Raw genomic sequence first — 15,653 nt, 5'->3', positions numbered from 1 at the left:
TGGACATCAGCGTGGTGCCAACGTGGGGCGGATGGGTCAGCTGGGCTCATCGGGACGGGGCCGCCAGGCCAGGCGCAGTCAGTGTCATTGATGGATGGTTGCCCTAACATTCTGCCCTTGTGGCCATACACACAAACACTCATCCGTTTAAACGATTTCAGTTGTCCTGTAAATCCTGTAATATGTTACTCTGAGGGATAATAGGATACTGGAGAAACACATGCAATGTGAAGCTTTTCCAATACATCAGGGCACTGTTTCTTCTGACCTGTTGACCGGGTGTCATAAACTTGGGTGTCTGACCTGAGGGCATGAGGTGAGCTGCCCTGTCATTCTGGTCTTGTTAGAAGTAGTGAAGAATTACTTTATGATATGTTAGTACAGGGTTGAATCTCTATTCTCCAAGGCCCCTTAACTTGGGGTGAACCGAAGTACTACTGGATCAGGGAAGGTGCACTTTTTGCCCCTTGAGGCAGTGGGGTTTAGGACCAGGTTGTAAATACTTCATTCGGCTGACCATGGCGGCCTCGGATAAGGGGGAGGTGAATACTTGAAGCGGGTCCAAATGAATGTGGGGAGGTGAGTCGGTGCTGCCCGTGCACCAGCTCGCCTGGTGGACCTTGGCAGGAGGAGCGGGAGATGGCCTTGTGTGTGTGTGTGAGCAATTCTCTGTGCCTGGGCTGCACACTACAGTGCAATAGTCTGGCATAGAGCCGGTGATGGCTCTGGCTATGTTGGTACAGTTCTCTTTGGAGAGAAAATCGTCTGACTGCGTTGATTAGTTTAGCATGATATGCAGCTGCGGATGCTATTGCATTGACTTGTCTGTCCATGGATAGGCTGGATCCAGGAATCTAGGTTTTTTAGCATGTCGGGGGAACCTACCAGGAGGACTTCAATCTTGTCGGAGTTGAGGCATAGTCCATTGTCTGCCATCCAGGCTTGGATGGTGTTGTAGAGGTTGTTGAGGGTCAAGGAGTCAGTGCCATAGACACCAGTGAAGGTGAGGAGGATCTGTGTGTCGTCTGCGTAGTTGGTTTAGGAGATGCCCATAGCTTCGAGTATGAGGAAGAGGGGTTGTGTGAAGATGTTGTAGAGGGTGGGGGAGAGGCAAGAGCCTTGGGATACACCACAGAGTATGATGGTTGGTGAGGCGGAGGCTAGGTCAGAGAATACTTGCATGGTTCTGTCTTGTAAGAAGAAAGTGATCCATGCTGTGGCCTTTGGGGAAAAATGTGCAGTGGAGGAGAGGTGGTGGCATAAGACGTCGTGATCTACGAGGTCAAAGGCTGTGGATAAGTCAAGGAGTAGGAGAAGAGCTGGTTTACCCATGTCTCCAGCATCGTCCATCTGGTTTTTCAGGTCATGTAGGGCGGTTTCAGTCCCATGTCTGGGGCGGAAACCAGATTGGCGGAGCCCAAGGAGTTTGTTCTCTTCAATGAAGTGCTGAACCTGCAGGTAGGCTGCTTTGTCCAGTATTTTGAGGAGGAATGGGACAGTGGTGATAGGTCTGTAGTTGTGGGGGAAGTGGGGTCGAGAGTTGGTTTTTTTAAGAGAGGGCAGACCCAAGCTTCCTTGAGGGAGGCGGGAACTTTCCCTGTGGCAAAGGAGGCATTAACGAAGGCTGTCAGGAAGGGAGCTAGCGCTTCAGTGCAGTCTTTGATTATGGGGGCTGGGCATGCATCCCCTTTGCAGTTTTAGGGTTTGATGTTCCTCATTATGTTGATGATGTCTTTTTACTGAATGGGTTCGAAGGAGAAAGGTTGGGGGTTCCGGGGCAGGTGCTGGGACAGGGATGTGTTTATTAGGTAGGGCTTGTTTAGTGGCTAGTATTTTGTTTTTGAGGAGGCTCAATTTGGTTTGCATGGCCATTTGTATGTCATCACACCAGGCTTTGTCTTTGGTGAAATTCTGGGGGGCGGGAGTTAGTGTCTCGAGCTCCCTAAAAATGGCGAAGATTTATTTTGTGCTATATTGAGCTTCTCAGATTCTGAATTCAAAAGATTTGGCATTTGCTTGGGTGATTGCCTTTTTGTATTTAATGGACTGGGCTTTAAAGATCATCTCATCTTTGTCAGTGTGGGACGTTTGCCACTGTGTGAGTGCCGCCTTTTTCTCATTGAGGAGAGTGAGGAGGTCTGGGGTGAACCATGAGTTGGTGTGGGTAGTGGGTTTGGATTTGCGGGGTTTGAGAGGGGCAATGGAGTTGATAGCTGCTTTGATGGCAGCATCATGGGCTGTTGCGAGTGTTTCTGGGTCTGAGGAGAAAGGTGGTCTGAAGGCTGGGGCTTGGAGGAAGGGCAGTAGCCTTTCCTTTGTGAGCTGGCGGGAGTTTCTGGTGAGGCAGGGTGGGAGGGGTTGGGGTGAGGGAGTAGTGGGGGAGCTAGTGGTGAGGATGCTAAAGGTGATGATATGGTGGTCAGACCATGGGGTGGTAGTGTTACCGGTGATGATGAGTGGGCAGTTATGTTGTGCAATCCAGCCCAGAGTTCTGCCCTGGGTGTGAGTTGGGCTAAAGATGGTGTTCTTGTAGCCCAGAGCCTTGAGGGCTGAGTCAAGGGATTTGGCTGCTAGGTCCTTACTATCCAGGAGACCTAGGTTGACATCCCCAAGGAGAATGGCTTTAGACTGTTTTATGAGGTTGTCAGAGAGGAGGTCGATGAGAGTGGCTTGAAAGTCTCCTGTTGGGCCTGGAGGGCGGTAGACAGTGTACACAGTAATGGTGCAGTGGGGAGAGAGGGTTATTTTGACTTGGAGGTAGTCGCTGTTGTTGTGCAAGGATTTCTCTACCTTTCTGATTGAGAGGCAATCTCTAGCAATAATTGCTACACCTCCACCTTTAGAGAGGCGATCTTGCCTAGTGATGTACTCCATCCAGGGGGTAGGGCTAGGGAGAGCGTAGGGCCGTAGGCCTCATGTAACCATGTTTCTGAGATCATGAGCAAGTCGAGGTCATGGGTGGTTAGGAGGTCGTGGATGTCTAGAGCATGAGCATTGATGGACCTAGCGTTAATCATGGCGCATTTCAGATGGGGTTCAGAGGCGGCTAGGGGGGGTTCATGAGGTTAGGGGGTGAGGTGGAGGGCGTGGTTGTGCTGTGGGAGTTGGGGGAGTTGCACATCACATATTCTACACTGGGGGGCTCATTTTCAGTGGTGGTGGGCACATGTGGAATAATATTCGGCACAATAGCATTCAAAATAATGGCGGTAGCAGAATTGCACATCACAGATTCTACACTGCAGGGCTCATTTTCAGTGGTGGTGGGCACATGTGGAATAACATTTGGCACAATAGCATTCAAAATGGTGGTAGCAGAATTGCACATCACAGATTTTACACTGAGGGGCTCATTTTCAGTGGTGGTGGGCACATGTGGAATAACATTTGGCACAATAGCATTCAAAATGGTGGTAGAAGAATTGCACATCACAGATTTTACACTGGGGGGCTCATTTTCAGTGGTGATGGGCACACGTGGAATAACATTTGGCACAGTAGCATTCAGAATGTTGGTAGAAGAGTTGCACATCACAGGTTTTACACTGGGGGGTTCATTTTCAGTGGTGGTGGACATAAGTGGGGTCATATCCAGTATGGAGGCAGTAAAATTGTATATGGGGTCAAATAATTCATTGGCCGCTATATTGGCAGTCCTTGTAGTGGCTGTGGGCTTTGAAGTTGGGCGGAGGAGTCTGGCCTTGTTGGCAGATAGAGAGGGTTACGGGGTACGTGAGCAGAGCCTGGTGTTACGGGTGCTCGTGGGGATGGGCTGTGAGCTGACGGTGGCTTGCAGAGTACGGGCGTGTAGTCTGAAGAGCCTTGCGGTAGAGCATGGGTTAGCAAGTAGATTGCAATGGTTGTGCTTCTTACCTTCCAGGTGCGGCATATATTTGGGGCAGACGGTAGACGAGCAGCGAAGAGCTGCAAAGAGTACCGGAGGCCTTTCATTATGGCCTTCCCTGCTCGGCTAAGAAATAGTCTCATCAAACTATGACTTTCTTTCTAACATTCTGGCTGTATTCACCCATATGTGACTTTATTTGTCTCAGTGAAGACCTAACACACTAAATCGACATTCGTCAAGAGGCGTGAAAATATATGGATAAGAAAAATATTATCCCGCGATGAAAGGACGTCGTACAAGGTCAAAGCACCAACAAGGGTCTTCTGAGGTCAAGCAGAGCAGCAGGACTTCACCAGGGCATTCACTGGAGTCGATGCTGCAGGAGTCGTCCTGGGGTCATCAAGGGGCGTAGAAGTGTTTGTGCCATTGATGATCTGTCGAATAGCTGCAGGAGTCCTCATTTTACCCATGTTTTGGGATGGGATCTAGCCCAAGCCTCGCAATTGTAAGCATCTGCAACATTCAAACAGCTCACGGTTGCCAAATCAAGGATAACCACTGGTCATCACATCTGTCCTGCAACAGATTTGCAGGCGCCAGAGGATGTAGACTGGGACCAGACAGTCCCAGTCCTCTCCTCTGACTCACACGCACAACGCCCCCTTGCCGACAAAAGCAACAGCTTTCCACAGGAAAGAGGTTTTAAATTAAAAAAAAAACAGTTCCTAAAGACCGGAAGAAGGCCAAAGAACAAAATGGCCAAATAACAAGTGAAAATCTTGTTCCACTGCCATTTCAGGGCGCTAGCCACCTTTTGTAGCGATTTGTGGTAAATATAAACGTGCACCAGCTTGTTTTAGGCCCATTGTCAAAGGTTGCAGATCCCTGGTGTAGGACCTTTTGCATGAGTAGCAGATGTGGCAAACCACAAGAAGGATTCGGACCAGAGGAAATGTTATCAAAAGTGGTTTAATTAACTTAAAAGAAAACACCTTTCTAGCCCTATTGCTTAAAGGGGAGTTCCCTTCCTAATAAACTATAGTATGATACTCATCAAAATAACAAAAGTGGTCCTCTGCCCAAACCTATCCTCTAAACTGGCCCCTACCACTTAGAACAAATGTAAAAGAAAACTTCAGAGTTGTTCACCCCAATCTCTCTCAGGGCTTCCAGGAATCCCTCCTGCCTTTTGATCCAATGTTTATCTGTAGATAAAAATTCTCCCTGGTTTAACAGTTCTTTTCCATGTTGTCAAAGAACCAAATGTTTCTCAAGTTTACAAAATAAAGTCTCATGTTCCTGAAAAGATCAAATGTCCAGTTGTCATAGGTGGAGGGATCCCTCCTTAATCCCTCTCCACCAATTGGGTGGGTTCCTCCACACTAGGTTCACGTCTTGGTTGTTTCCGTGTTCCCCTTGAGTTTGTTCTTCACTTGTCTTATTACCTCTCTGGCTCTCTTGTGTTTCGCTGTCCCAATGTCTCACTTATCTCCCGGGGGTATTGGTAACCCCTCTGTACATATGCCTCTCTTGGTTCTTTGTAGTCTCTCTGAGCCGTTTGGCTGATTGCAATATTTGAGTTTCTCTGGCCCCCATAGCCATGGAGTTCCGAATCTGGAAATGAGCAAGTTTTGTGGTCCGCTCGTCTCAGTGTTCCTCTGCACCTCGGCTCCTTAGTTGCGAACGGAGGATTCGTTCCTCCCTCATTTTCTGGGTTTGGCGTTGTTTCTCAAGCACTGGGCCCATCACGTCCTTTGCGTGGTCACACCTCCAGATAAGGCTGACTCTGCTCGACCTTGCCGACTCTGCATGGCTTTTTGCCAGGTCGTCAGCATTGCTCTCCTTCTCCTGCACGTCTCTGCGCAACAGCCGGCTCCCCTGTGCAGCAAGACTCTGCCCCTTAGTGACATGCTTATGTCAGAAGCTCGCCTCTGTGTATTGCTTCTTCTCCTCCATTCAAAGGTGATCATGCCTTTATTCTCACTCTGTGAATAAAAATGGGCGTGTTGTTTATGTTCAGCTGTAAAGCCCACAGAGAGACCAGCATTGTATTGAGCCAAATACCCAAAGGCAATTTCGGTAGTGTTTTGAGTCCCACAGCTGATTGTAACATCAGGGTCTTGGATTTCTATGTATGCAGATAATGCCTTAGGTATAGGGAGTTCCTCATGAGAGTGGGAGTCATTGTCCCCTTTATGGGAGTCACTCTCAGTGAGGTTCCATTTTCCCAAACCCATAGGAGGATTTTGTTGAGTGGGCTTACCTCCCTAGCCTCAAAGGGAGTGGCTCCCTCCTGGGAAGAAAGGAAGAAACCTCCAGATTTGTCACACAGCCCAGTTATCAGCAAAGTCTTGTAGTCAATATTGGTGCAGAGATCAGTGTCTTTATCTTGAGCCACCACTTCGCTTTAAGAGATTAGTATTTCTTCCATCAGCCCTCTGCGGCAATTAGCGTAATTGTAATTGGTTATTTATAACGCGCTTAATACCCAGAGGTTTCGAACAGCGGACCAGGGGATTGAACCTGTGTTGCTACGCGTCGTCTTGCTTCCAAGGCAAGCACGTTGCCCTTGAGCTATTCTCCCGTAGCTAAGAAGAATTGCTTCTTGCTCTGTGTTAAGCCCTTGGGTATACCATTCGAAAAACATTGGGAAGTAGCTCCACAGAAGTGCAGCCTCCGTGGGCAGAAACATTTGTTGAAAGGTTGAGATTGTTGGCGCTCAGCAGATAAAGGTTGACCGCACACCAGTCTGGCTGAACCTCTCACTCACAGAGCATAGTGCGTGACCAATGGCATGCGTCAGTCCACGGCTTGCTCTGTCCAACAGAAGCCGCTTCACCCTACAGACCCCTTAAGCATCCTTTATGCAGCTTCTTAATTACCAGCTGCACAAAAGGCACTCGAAAGGAAAAAGGGACGTGGATACAATATACCAGATTCTGGCCTTTGCACTCTTCTTTCTTCTCTTTCGCACCTTCTCAATTTTCCTCTATTCTAGTCAGTAATGTGCAAAGACATACAGAGCTCTGTTAGCTATCTTCCAGTGCTACCCTCTGAAAAACCCTAGCAGCGAGTTGCCCCTGCTGAAAGTTGAAAAAGCAGAATTTGTCTTGAGAAGGAGTGACGTTAACTGGTACCATACCCACTCTCTTGTGAGGAGAGTTCCAATTTAATCTTCTTATGGTTATAGCGAAAAACCTTTTATAAATACGGTTGGTCCTTAGTCACTAAAATCTAATATTTGTTTTACCCAAAATTGACGTTTTTCTTCTACTCTCTAACAGTGTGTCAATATCACTAAGTCCAGGGCTGTTTTCTGCCGCTGTCTTCCAAGCTCAGGTGGTCCAAACATTCTTTCAATTCTCCCTGGCCTCCTCCTCCTGGACTGATGACTCACGCTTGCAAATATTCCAGAGTTTTTAAGAGTACACCCTCACCTCTGCGTGGAGCGTTTCTGTATCCAAGAGGACACAATGCTATTCTCCTGACAAACATTCCACTTGGTTATTTTTGTGATTCATTTAATTCTGTTGAGCACTAGCCACAAAATTGGGTTCTATTTTCTAACACCCCATTTACTGGTCCATCCACTGGAGTGGCTCTCATACTTGAGCTTTCCATCCCGAATGTGAAGCAACCAAACAACGTGCACACTATATATTTTGCAGCTAGTTAAGGGTGAGGCTTGCACATGGTTCACTTTTGTATCACATGCTGGGAAACTTTGGCACTGGCCAACATTTTGGAAAGGGATTCCAGGGAGAGCACAAGGATAATTAAGCTCCCCCGGATCCCATCAGTACAGATATAGGTGTATTCTTATGTGTATTCTTGATTATCCAACTCCTGAGTAAAACTGTAAGCACCCTCCTCTTAGAAAAAATAAATAAATTCAAGTTTCTGCCTGTCTGCACTGCAACCCCTCGCATGCTGAGTCGCTCTGAATTTTCTCTTTTCTTATTTTCATAAAACTCTCTGGACTGGACACCAGGAAAATAGGCTCAGCTGGATTAGGTGGAACAAGGGTTTGGGATAAAAGCTAGTTTAGAATGCTTTCTAAAGTTCCACACTAACTCACTGCAGAAAAGTGACCCAGTCGGTTTATATTTTCTTGCCCTCCATCTTGGAAAAGGATACAATTTCCTTCCTGATGGATAGTAGTTAAGGAAAAGAAAAAATGGCCGACTCAGAACCTCTAAGTCACAACAACTAGACCATTCCTGATGTTTCTGTTTCCCCTAAAACCTTTGTATTTCCTGGGTGTAAATACACCACCCACCCTATGAACTTACACTGCCTATCCAGGAATCTCCCCCCATTTAGAGGACCTGGTGAACCTGCCACCATGCCTCCAAGCAGTGCTACCCCGACAGCTGAGGAGAATCAGTTATGGTAGGAATATAGGTTTCTGATGTTTGTTAATCTGCTTAGAATCACATGCTGTGCATAGGTCCGACATCCAGTGGTCACTGCGGAGTATTGCATTTTGTTTTTCGTAGTCGAAAAGGGGACGTCGACAAGGCGTGTCTGTAACACTATCCCTATAGTGACGTGCGTTGTACCCATAATCCCTCACGCGTCGAGGTCCCTCAGATTGTTTTTTTCCGCCCAGCTTCTGGTCGCCTTACGCGGAGCTCCTAGAGAGACATTGCAAATACTTACTACGGACCGCGTCCTTAATTTTACTTATTATATTGTTAAAGATCCCTCCCTTCGACGTTAGCTGTGAAGCTGTTCCTCCGCCGAGCAAGTTTTCGACGGAGGGGAAGAGACGGAGGAGATCCTTCGGCGCTGCCGAACACGTGGCCTGGCCTCGCCGGCCAACATACAGTAGGGAGAGTGGGGGTTTGAACTTTTATCTTCTCTTTGAGAATGTCTTTCTTTCTCCCCTATCTTTCCCTTGGGGTTGTTATTACCAGTTATTATTGCCTCAGCTATGGGGAGGACACCTTTTAAGTTTTGCCCACGCTGTAGGGGCAAATACACTTGGAAGGACAAACACAAGCTCTGTAATCGTTGCTTGCCCATCGATCATAAGGAGGACAGCTGCGCGGCCTGCAAGCTCTTGAAACCAAGAACTCTTAAAGAACGCAAAGTTAAGAGGTGGGCGGACTACGCTATGTCGAAGTCAGTTTCCTCACCCGCCGCCGCTGTTACAGAAAGTGACGAGGAGGGTGATAACTCGACGTCCGTTACGGAAGTCATTAACCCCCAGAAGGAGCGCTCGCGCTCCTCGACGTCCGTCCCCGGCCCCGACGGGCTCGGCTCACGCCCTGCTCATGGGGATGAACACCCCGGCTTCAAGGATGCACACAGACCCCATAGGCCTAAGCACACAACCCACGACTCTTCTTCGTCGAAGACGAAGGATCCATCAGCGCCGAAGGGGACTCAGGGCACTCCGGCGTCTACCTCAGACCGTAAGGGTCTCAAGCCCCACCCGCAAACGCAGTCGCGACCAGCGATTGGGCTTTCATCAAACACGGGCACTACCCCAAAATCATCCGACGTAACGCTCCATAGAGCGGCCGTCGAGGAACAATGCGTAACGCAGGCAACGTCGACACCAGAGTCCTCTACTGACAACCTCGTTGTCGAGAGCCTGGCGAGAATTGTTTCCGAAGACAAACGTAAGCGGACGACGAAACAAACGTCGAATACCGCACAAAAAGCTATGGAAACGCCGAAAAAAAAGCACAAGAGTAGCCAGGAACTGCCCCCTTCATCTAAGGGCACTTCTGAACTACCGGAGGGCTTTTCAGAGGGCGACGGAAACCTTTCTTCGACGTTGTGGGAGCGTTCTAAGCGTTTTGAAGGTGAAAACACTGATTTCCCCCCTCTAGACTATTCAGGGGTCCCCCATGAGACCCTTAAAAGACTCCATTCTTGTATGGAGAAAATGGAAAGGTTTTTGGGAAACCAAAACCCACCCACACCCAAAAGACCAAGATAATGGCCCCAGGATGACCCTAGGGTCAAGATTCCTAGGCTGTTTCCCCCTTCTACAGACGTATATGACCTCACTGAAGAGGAGCAATACCTCCAGGAAGATGAGGAGTGTTTGGGTGGAGAGGAAGAACATGAGGAAGAGGGGTTTGAAGAAGATCCTTACACTAGTGCAGGAGCTTTCGAAGAAGATACAGCTACCTCGCAGCCCTGGCAATCCCCATCAGTGCAGCCTTGGCAATCCCCATCAGTGCACTCAGAACCTGATGTCTTTCACCCTTCTCCTCCCAAGGATTCACCTATTGGAAACACCTCTCCCATAGATGACCAACCTTCACTTAATGCACTATTGCGCAAGGCAGCAGCGCATTTCGAAATAGACACAGGGGAGACTCTTCCTGACATAGACTTTGTAGAGAAAGTTATTAAAGAAAAAGCCCCTGTTAGTCAGTCTATTCCGCTGCTGGCTTCTATAAAGAGAAGAATAACTCCTTCCCTTTCCAATCCTGCCTTAGTCAGAGGGGTCAACCCTCGGATAGAAAAGCTCTTCAGCCCTTCGCCCTCTGACCCTTTGTACATCAGAGGCCATTCTATTCCGGACTCCCTCGTAGTTACTAATACAAGGAAAAGGGCAGGGGTACCACTATCCACTAGTGAGGCACCACCTGACAAAGAGGGCAAAAAGCTCTATGCACTTGGGAAGAGAATCACAACGTCCGCCGCCTTTTCAACTAGGATTGCAAATAACAATTCCCTACTAGCTAGCTACGCAGATGCACAGTGGAGCAAGCTGCGCAGCGAAGCAGAGGACGCACCAGAACCCCTGCGTTCACGCCTGTTAGCTACAATCTCAGCGGGAACTCTTGTAAACCAGGGCATCGTAAAGAACTCCTTAGATGCCGCAGAGACGGCTGGCCGTTCCCTGGTTCAGGGAATACTTCTCAAACGCCATGTCTGGCTGCGCAATTCGGGATTTAAGCCGGAAACCCAGGCTTCCCTGATAAATAAGCCCATAGAACAAACACATCTGTTTGGGAAAGCAGTTGATGAGGCCCTAGAACATGCGAAGAAAGAGTTTGATACCATCAAAACTCTTGACCAAATTTCTAGGCCCCCTAACAGACGCGGCTATGGCAATAGACGCTCCTTTCGTGGCCAACGCCAGCAGCAAAACCAACAGCAATTTTACTCTGCTACCAACTGGCCCTCTAACCAGGGTAAGAACACCCAGTTCAGTCAAAGAGGCCAATGCCGTGGCAGAGGAAGAGGTCGCGGCTACAGCCCCAAAGGTTCCACGCCCAATATCAACAAATGACCCAAAGATTCGGGTCCCCTCCCATGCATCACCGGTCGGGGGCCGGCTAACATCGTTCCTTTCAGCATGGGAGGGAATATCGTCAGACCGCTGGGTATTATCCACCATAGCCCACGGATACTGCATCGAATTCAACGGTTCCCCGAAGTACAGACCCCCACGGAACCGACGCATGACACCGGAACACCTCACCATTCTTCTTCAAGAAGTAGAAGAGCTACTGAAAAAAGAAGCTATAGAGGCTGTCCCCCTATCTCAGGTAACAGAAGGTATTTATTCAGTGTACTTCCTTGTACCCAAAAAGGACTTAACCATGCGCCCTGTATTAGATCTGCGCCCAGCGAACAAGTTTGTCAAACCCCAAAAGTTTCGTATGGTGACCTTGCAGGAAGTAATCCCACTTATCACAAGGGGATTACATGACAACACTAGACATGAAAGATGCATACTTTCATATTTTAATGTTGCCAGCGCACAGAAAATACCTCAGGTTCAAGATAGAGAACAAACACTACCAGTTCAGAGTACTACCCTTCGGGATAGCATCTGCACCAAGGGTATTCACGAAAGTACTGGCAGTGGCAGCGGCCCACCTGCGCAGGTTATCCATCCCGGTATACCCTTACCTCGACGACTGGCTCATAACAGGGGATTCTTACGAAACATGCTTCTCCAATACCCAAAAGACTGTAGACCTTTTGTTCCAACTGGGCTTCTCCATCAACGAAAAGAAGTCCAGCTTAGACCCCAGCCAAATCAAACAATTCCTAGGGGCTCTAATTCAAACAAAGGACGGCCTCGTCTTCCCCTCCAACGAGAGGGTCCAAAACCTGCTGTTTCAGATCCCCCATTATGTGGCAGGTCGAGAGGTGACGGTACGCAAAGCAATGCGCTTGCTAGGGATGATGGCGTCATGTATTTATTTGGTACCTCACGCGAGCCTGCGCATGCGCCCAATGCAAGAGTGGCTCAACAGCCAGTGGTGTCAGGCCAGCGGAAAATGGGACGATCTAGTGGTGGTCTCGCAGGCCTTGGTTCTCTCGCTACAGTGGTGGACAAAAGAAAACCTGTTATTAGGGAAAACTTTTGCCACACCCGCAGTGGAAGCCACTCTAACCACAGACGCATCCCTTACAGGATGGGGGTCTCACCTATCCCATCAGACTGCTCACGGAGCGTGGACTCTGAGCTTAGCATCCAAGCATATAAACCTGCTGGAACTACTAGCGGTGTTCAAAGCACTGAAAGCCTTTCAGGAACACCTACAAGGAAAGACAGTGATGGTCCTCACAGACAGCACCACAGCCATGTACTACCTCAACAAGCAAGGGGGCACTCACTCTCCAGGACTGTCCAAGCTGTCCCAGAACATCTGGAAGTGGGCTCTCAAACACAACATGTTCCTACTATCACAACATGTACCAGGGGAACTCAATCTGCTAGCAGACAAACTCAGCAGAGACTTCCCCCTGCCCGTAGAGTATGAATGGCGGTTACAAGAAGACATCGTCTTCGACGTCTTCACACAGTGGGGTTTCCCAGAAATAGACCTGTTCGCAACTCTGGAAAACTCTCAATGCCAAGATTACGCCTCCAGGTACCCCCAGAACCAGTCCAAGGGGAACAGTCTATCGATTCCATGGTCAGGGAAATTTGTTTACGCTTTTCCCCCCGACTCCCCTTCTCAACAAGATAGTGCACAAGATGCACCAGGAACAAGTTACCATGATACTGGTGGCCCCTATGTGGGCCCGACAGCCATGGTTCGCTCACTTGTTGAAGATGTCTCTATCTTCTCCACTGAGACTGCCCTGCCCATACAACATGCTGTCACAAGACAGGGGCAGGACACTGCACCCATGCCCTCAGACCATGAACTTAGCAGCCTGGCTCCTGAGGTCATAGAATTTGGACATTTACAACTTCCATAGAGGTGCATGGACATCCTCAGAGAGGCCAGAAAGCCTAACACTCGTCACTGCTATTCTAGCAAATGGAAAAGATTTGTCATCTGGTGTAGAGGGAAGAGTATCAACCCCGTTGACTGCTCTCCCACACAAATTATTCTGTACCTGACCCATTTACTGGACTCAGGTCTAGTATTCAATTCTATTAAAGTACACCTGGCAGCACTTTCGGCTTACACCACTTCACAACTCAAAGTATCGTGGTGGAAGATCCCAGTAATCAAAGCCTTCATGGAAGGGGTAAAAAGAATACACCCTCCAATAGCAAACCCAGCTCCTGGCTGGGATCTAAATGTGGTACTCACCAGGCTCATGGGGTCACCCTTTGAACCCATGCACAAGGCAACTATTAAAGATCTCACTCTTAAGACTGCTTTCCTAATCGCTATTACCTCCATTAGGAGAGTAAGTGAACTACAGGCCCTTTCGGTTTTAGACCCCTTTGTAACAGTTCACAAGGATAGGTTCGCACCGAAATTCATCTCCAAATTTCATGTCAACCAGTCTATAGAACTACCAACGTTCTTTCAAAATCCTTCAAATCTAGGAGAAAAAAGCCTGCATACATTTGATGTGCGCAGAGCTGTCATGTTTTACATGGAAAGAACTAGTCCACTGAGAAAGACTAATCAGTTCTTTGTCTCGGTGGCAGCAGGAAGAGAAGGAGATGCAGTTTCAAAATCCACTATATCTAGATGGATTGTACAATGCATCACTCTCTGTTACACTCTTGCTAAGAGAGAACTACCCTTCAAGCCAAGAGCACACTCTACTTGAGGCACTGGGGCATCCATAGCATTCATTGCAAATGTTCCCCTTGAGTCCATCTGCAAAGCGGCAACCTGGAGTTCTGTACACACCTTTACAAAACACTACTGTCTAGATGCCCACTCTAGATCTGATTCCCAGGTGGGACAAGCAGTATTAAAACATCTTTTCTCTACTGTTCCTTCTCACAACCCACCTCCAACTCCGGGTACTGCTCGCTAGTCTATGCACAGCATGTGATTCTAAGCAGATTAACAAACATCAGAAGACAATGCATTACTTACCGTAGAAGCATTTCTGATGGTTGTATCTGCTTAGATTCACATGCGCCCACCCTTCCTCCCCGCTCGGATGGAAGGAACATAGACATCCTTTCCTATATCTCTCTCTTTTCTGTACTCACTCACGTCTAGAAGGCTCCCTCAGGGCAGAAAAATACAAACAGAGGGACCTCGACGCGTGAGGGATTATGGGTACAACGCACGTCACTATAGGGATAGTGTTACAGACACGCCTTGTCGACGTCCCCTTTTCGACTACGAAAAACAAAATGCAATACTCCGCAGTGACCACTGGATGTCGGACCTATGCACAGCATGTGAATCTAAGCAGATACAACCATCAGAAATGCTTTTACGGTAAGTAATGCATTGTCATATTGTTACACCCACTCCCTTTTGATATTTAAAAGTGGAAAACTAGCAAATGCCAACCTTTTTTTATTTTTTCGTGTTCCCTGGCACAGCTTTACGCGCCGGGGATCCATTCTTCAATCCCCTGACTCGGGGCTTACATGCATGCATCCACAGACACACACACACGGACAAATTCACACACCTGCACTCAGACCACATTGATTCATGTGTGCATACATAGAAACCCCTTACTTATACACATTTATATTTCACTTACCTACTTGCATCCTTAGCACACCACCGCTGGCACACACAAGACACGACCGGATAACCCATCCCTCTACTCCACAGAGCGCGCTGACTGACAGGAGAGGAGACCTCTATGTTTGACTGATGAATTATAGACAGGTTTTGAATCTACATTTCCTCCTATTAGCTGGATTCATCATCTGCACTTTTGCGTTACTTTAGTTCATGTCCCTGTACTTATTGACTTGGGACTTCATAAGATGGTATCACATAGGATATTTATCACATGTTTATACCGCTACTACCATAATAAGTATCAAGCATAGGCTCGGGAGCCTCCATACTCCACAACGTTTGATACTCCTTAACAACCCAAGCTATACTAAGCACAGAACTATTGACTTCAGGATCTCGGCATCAGGCATACTCAATTGATTTCCCCAATCACAGGCCCACACATGGCCTTGAAAAAGACCCTTTGGGTTGAAACACTTGTTGGCTGTTCATTCACACCATACACTATGGCACCCAAATTCAAATACGAGATGTAAAAATGCATAACAAATCAATCCTTTATCTCACAGTAACTGGCCAGATAAATATCCGCAACACATGTTCAAACAATAACAGGATCACTCTGAACTCTCTTTGGTGTTACGCGCGATTGTGCTGAAGCAACCTTGCCTATTGTATTAAACTACTTCCAACTATTTTTCTGCAACACATTAGAAGCTACGTATTATTTTTTTAAATCCTATATCTATCAGCAAGTGGGAGATCTCTTACAATACATTAATCAAGAGGTCAGTTATTAAAGGGGATGACAGTTTATGGCCATGTTTTGTAAGGAATAATATCCCCACCCATATGTAAAAAGGATATTGCAAGTTACCTCAGATTTTTGTGACGTTGTAAAGGAAGTCTGC

The 15,653-nt window shown here is 47.8% G+C and overlaps 1 protein-coding gene across 19 annotated transcripts in view; it reads left to right on the top strand.

Annotated features, from left to right (window-relative positions):
• The window catches only part of DST (dystonin), a 2,190,048-nt gene that overhangs the window by 2,114,112 nt on the left and 60,283 nt on the right, over positions 1 to 15,653 (top strand). The window lies entirely within an intron of this gene.

The sequence above is a fragment of the Ambystoma mexicanum genome, chromosome 4p, assembly GCF_040938575.1.
Source record: "Ambystoma mexicanum isolate Mex_15411 chromosome 4p, UKY_AmexF1_1, whole genome shotgun sequence".
Lineage (NCBI taxonomy): Eukaryota > Metazoa > Chordata > Amphibia > Caudata > Ambystomatidae > Ambystoma > Ambystoma mexicanum.
Note: the sequence above shows the minus strand (reverse complement) of the source record. Positions and strands in the feature narration are given on the sequence as shown.